Source organism: Elgaria multicarinata, chromosome 3 (assembly GCF_023053635.1).
Source record: "Elgaria multicarinata webbii isolate HBS135686 ecotype San Diego chromosome 3, rElgMul1.1.pri, whole genome shotgun sequence".
Taxonomy (NCBI): Eukaryota; Metazoa; Chordata; class Lepidosauria; order Squamata; family Anguidae; genus Elgaria; species Elgaria multicarinata.
In genome coordinates this window covers 84,392,088-84,398,106 of record NC_086173.1, presented here as the reverse complement: position 1 = coordinate 84,398,106, position 6,019 = coordinate 84,392,088, and positions in this window count along the sequence as shown.

The window sequence follows — 6,019 nt, the reverse complement described above, 5'->3', positions numbered from 1 at the left end:
TCTATAGTGAATAGGGACTTTGAAATAGTTCACACTGGTGAAACAAGATGGCATAAGAAATGTATGTATGTATTAAGTGTATGTCCTGCCTTCCTCCAAGGAGCTCATACCATACATGGTCCCCTTATAGTTATCCTCACAACAGCCCTGCAAGGCAGATTAGGGCTTGACAGATTGTTCCCAAGATTCCCTGTGAATTTTCAGGACTGAGTTGGGATTTCAACACAGGATTCCTCAGTTCTACTCTAACACTCTGATATGTCATACTGGCTCATCAGTGTGTCAGTAGAAATCAAATGTGTAGGTATGTAGAAATGCATAAATATGTAGAAATCTAATGCATAGATATGGCTTAGCCATAGCCTACAGATCGGGTGCATAGGAAAGTTTCCTTTATGGGAAAGCATTCCTTCATGTGAGCACTGACCTACAGCTTGCAGTGGTACAGTCCAGACACAGGTTTAAGTTCTGAGATAACTGCTCCCACCCTTCTAAACCTCAGTTTCTAATTTATGTGTAAATGGGAATAATAAAGGCCTACATCATAAACATTTTTAAAAGAATAAATAAAATAAAGAAATTATATCTCCCTTAGAGAAAAGTTATGATATGATATAAAATCTTAATAGTAAAGAATAATTTGATTCCCCCATAATGTATATACTCTGCTGTATATTCAGTAATTTATACTTTGTGTATGTAGCCATGACTAACATAAGTCGCATTGATTTAAATGGGTCTACTCAAAGAATGACGAAGTCTTGATCCAGTTGTATGCTGCATCCAGTACTGTTCTTCCATTCACTGAAGGCTCTTTGATCCAGTGGAGAGTGGAGATGGTTTTTCCATTCTAATGTTTTCAATCTCAGGCCCCTTCTGTCCCTTTTATGAAGAAATTTGCAAAGTTTTGGTAAGTTCTTCTTGGATAGAGAGGACCATGACATACCTGCTGGCCATATAGTTATTAAAGAGGAACAGGCTTCCAGGAAAATGAGGTGGCAACACTAATTAAATACTAACGTGGGTGACCAAGGCCATATCTACACCTTGAGTCAAATCATTACAATCCCATCATGGTAACGCTATATCCCTCTTGGACATCCCTCATAGGATACTCAATGACAGTTGATGTGGTATTTTTGGATAATGTGGAATAAAAACCAGGAAATAACACCGTGAAAGCAGTAGATGGAATGTGTAATGTGCCCCTCCAGTTATCAATGCACTTCTGTACTGGTATAAAGCAGTAGTGTAGATCCAGCCCAAAAGGCTGACCTGAAAAGGTATGTTTGATCATTAAAATTAGAGTGTATTTGACTGTATTAATGGCAATGATATACTGTTGTCAAGTAAAAATGAATGGCAAATGCAAATGCCAAGAATTACAGTGTTGTATTTTTATTTCTAACTTTTTAAAGTCTACCCAATCTTCCTCCTCCTCCTCCTGTGGAAAATATATAATGAATGAAGTGAACTACAAACAGCGATCTATTGCTCCCCCTGCTGACCAGTATTGAATACAGCCACAGTATTTTATTGGATAACAAAATTAAGACTATTCCTGCAGCAGTGAATAATATTCTGGATGTTTCTTAACATTTCTGTTTCAAAGCCACACAGGCTACTGCCCCACAGGAATGCAGGCATTCAGCTGCACAGAGGCAGATTGTGTGTACACATCTACACGTGATCCATACACCACGTTTGTAAAGGTACTGCCAAACATGTTATTTCAAAAAACGGTATGTGTACATTCTTTCTCACAATCAACCTCACACATGTGCAAACACCTTGTATGTGTTGAGTGTAATGGGCGAACAGTCCTTGTGTAAGATAGGAAAGGACAGACAAGAATGATAATCCTAGCTGCTCAATGTCACCTCTCCGTGTAACTTTCCAAGCACCAGTGATGACCACCAAGCCACCCAGAGCACATGGCATTTTTATAACAGCATAGGAGAATAAGAAACCGCTGAATGTATATGCTTCAAAGTTGAGCTTTGCATATGACTTTACAAACAGCAAAGTCCCCAAAGTGGCTCAGATCTACTCACTCCCCACTGCTGCCTACTGCTCACGAGTCACGCCTGTTGCTCTACCACCCCACACGTTCGCCTGTGCTGCCTCTGTTCCTAGCTGTTACTCCCATTGCTCTCCACCACTAATATCCCTGACACTTGAATTAAAAGCATGGTATGAGATATGTGCTTGTATAACCCTGGGCACCATTTGTAAACAAACTACAGGGTGACTTTTAAGGCACTACTTTCTTTGCTTAGATATCCTGAGCATTATTATGCACGAGCGAAATCCCTGCTGTTCTGATGGGTGGATTGTGGTCAGAGAGACAGCCAAGAGAATGTAGACCATGCAAGAGGAAAGAACCAGTTTGCTCACTGTGTCCAATAACTTCAGCTGCAGTAGTGCCCATCATTTTGATAGTGTATGTTGATCCAGAGAACATGTCAGCACACCAAAAACTTGGATTAAATGGTTTGGGACTGATGCTTCATTTAATTTTACCTTAATCTCTGTGATTAGTGGGTTACATTTTCCTTATATAAAAATAAGACAGTAAGATTATGCATACGCAGGTAATGCCAGAGAGCTATTGCTAATGATAATGCCAGAGATCTATGGCTAACGAGCAGTATGGAAATATAAACAAACAATTTTAAAGAGTCAAGACTGGCTCAAGGTTTTTACTGCACAAGGCAGGAATGGGGAGTAAATGAGACATGTATGCCTCTGAATCCCACCCTGCAATGTCACTGGAAATTCTGCCTAAGGGCTCATCTACACCAAGCAGGATATTCCACTATGAAAGTGGTATGAAAGTAGTATATAAAAGGCAGGAGCCACAGTACTGCTTTATGGCGGTATTGAAGTGCACTGACAACTCTTGGGGCTCATTGACATATACCATATACTGCTTTCATACCATTTTCATCGTGTTATATCCTGCTTGGTATAGATGTGTCATGGGCTCCAACAGTTGCAGTGCACTTCAGTACCACTATAAAGCAGTAGTGTAGCTCCTGTCTTTTATACACCACTTTCATAGTGTTATATCCTGCTTGGTGTAGATGAGCCCTATGTCTTGGTTTCTTTGAACAGTTTTCTTTGGGTCCCTGATTGAGATTTCAGTTCTCCGCACACCGAGGCAGTGTAAATTAAGCAACTATTTGGATAAAAGGAGGCAAGGATCCTTATCTAGCATTGTGATAATGGGCATCCGTTCTGGCTTTCCCCCCCCTATTGCTACTGACATGGTCTTGTTTACATGGCTGATGAAGTTGAAACAAGCTAAGAGAAATGACTTCAACAAGCCTTTAGTCTATTTTGTTACATAGCTAATGTTTGCAGTGTAATAGGATTTGATACTCTTTTTGAATGCTAGTTTGTACTAGATTTTTCTGCACTTGTCAATTGCTCCATTTGTTCAGTGGTAGCAGAATGCTGAATGTGAGTATGGATATGAGAAAGGTGATGGGGAAAGAGTGTTAAATGTTATTTGCAGGATTTGCAGTCAGAAAAGATATTTGAAGGAAAGGGAGACTGTATCACACGGAGGATAGTAAAAGCAGGATTGAGCGAAGTTAAATTATGATACATTGAATGCCTCACTTGTTCTTTCAGTGATTTTAACATTAAGATATTATGTAGAACAGGTTTAACTGTGTGCTGTGAAATCAGACATGTGACCAAGGCCATGTTCAGATGAGGGCTGGACATGTTGGTGGACAAGCCCTCTTGGTGTGCAGCCATGTTGTCCTCCTTTTTGGTTTCCAAAATATGGTCACCCTATATAAACCATCATACCTTAGGACTTCCTGTGTGGTATGTATCCAGGCGAGCTGCCAAAGGCCGACAAGAAACAAACAGCTAATGAGCTTGACAGAGATAAGACCACTGCCAACGCTTTATTATAATACAGCAACGAAGGAAAGGCAGTTATAGCATTCAAAGTTACAGGCAGCATTCAGTCCCTTTGGAAGCGGCCAGACGCTAGCAAAAAGACACACAAATAGTCCAGATCAAGGCTTACAGCAGGTAGGGGGGTCCGTTGTCCAAGAGGATTAGCAGGCAGCGTAGTCAAGAGTCGGTCCGGGGTCAAACAGGATTCTAGGCAACAAGGCTGAGAAGTCACAGGCAACAAACACTGGAGCTTTCGCCAGGGTATCAGTTAACCTCTGACAAACTCTCCCTAGCTCTCTGAGGCATATATATATGCAAGTCACTTAGCCCTATGCTGGCTAAAAGACGGAACAGGTACGTTTGGTTCTTGCCCCTCTTGGTTATCTAAGCTGGCAGGACTCTCTGCTGGCATAGATGCCGATACACTTGTGCCAGGCTCTTCCTCCTCTTTGCTCCCTATACTGGCAGGATTCCCAGTTGGCACAGGTTCCACCCCCCCTTGTGCTGGATCCTTCAGCAACAGGTCTGGGTTCCTCCATGTCCTCATCCCAACTCCATTCCTATGCAGGGTATGACAGCATGTTTTAATTTGTTTAACACGTTAAACATGTATTCACTGTTTTCTTGTTTTTTAAAAATATATTTTCAAGCACATTTAGCTTATTCAGTTCAGTACTTTCAAATAAGACTATTTAAAAGTTCAATATTGAACTTTTAAATAGCCTTAAGTCAGCTAATAGGCTTAAATTTTTAAGCATGCCCAACTCTATGTTGGATTTAGGCCTCAGATTTGTTTTCTGTTAAAATTAAATGATGTAATGTCCTATGGTTGTATGAAATAAAGGACTGAACCAATTATTTGTTTTTGAAAGATCTAGTCAATAAACTAGTCATTTAAAATTAAACTTTTGCTGACAAGGCGCTTTACTGGAATCCTGATTAGTAATGCCAGAAAGGTTGATGAGGATGTGCATACGCACCTCCAAGCACATCTAGCAAAGAAAAGGTATTCATTTCAGGCAGTTCCCTGAAATGCAGAATCATGTAGTGTGTTGTGTTTGCATGCATCCAAATAAGATGCCAACCCTAATTTACATGCTATTGCTAGTAGTCACAAGTAACTACGCACAACTAGACCAGGGCATTTGTATTCTCTGCTAAGATACTATATTTGCTTGTAAGTATTTCAGCCACAGGCTTACTTATTTTTTTTGTCATTTGCTTTGCACAAATTCACTCTTACTGCAATATTCTGACATTTGTGCTTGAAATACTTCATTCAGCTGGTGATGTTGTAGTACTTGACGCTTCCACTGAGAAAACTGCTACTCTGCAACTAGCACTCAAGCTTTTTCAAGCATCCAGTGATCACTTATCCTCACATCTTTCAAATCTAATTAATTTAATCCAGAGGTTCTTTAATGAAGAAAACTTGAAGCAAAGATCTCTCCTTCCCCCCCCACCCCCCCCCCAACAAAAACAAGGTTGCCAACATGTGCCGAGAGCAAACATTTAAACTTCACCTATTTTAGCTTTGATTTACATAGGCAAAATGCCAACACTTTTACAACAGCTGTATAAACCGCCCAGAGAGCTCCGGCTATTGGGCGGTATAGAAATGTAATAAATAAAAAAATAAATAAATAAAAATAAAAATAGTTTCCTTGCAAGTTATTCCTAAATGGTCCATTCTGGAACCTTGCAATAGACACTTAGACAGTACAAGGTTGCAATCGCCTTTACATTTCTTGTACTTACTGATTTAAAGTCGATACAAGTCTATTTCAAGGGCCATTATCACAGTAGCTCCTCAAGCATTATGTAAGGGATTTTGCTAGTCAAATGTAATTTTTTTATTCCCCCTCCTTTGAACAAGTGATCCATCTCTACTAGGTCAAACCACATTTGAAACGCCCCTGGGCTTTCAGTTCACCAGGATGGTCAATGAGGGGGAGGTCTGCATACTGTTTCAGAAATACAAAGATAAAGCCTCTTTGACTTGTAAAAAGCAAAATATAAGGTCCATCTATTTTAAAGATCAAAAACCAAGTTTCAGAGTTTCTCTGAACAGCCAACAGGCATAGGCAGCAGATCCTTTAGT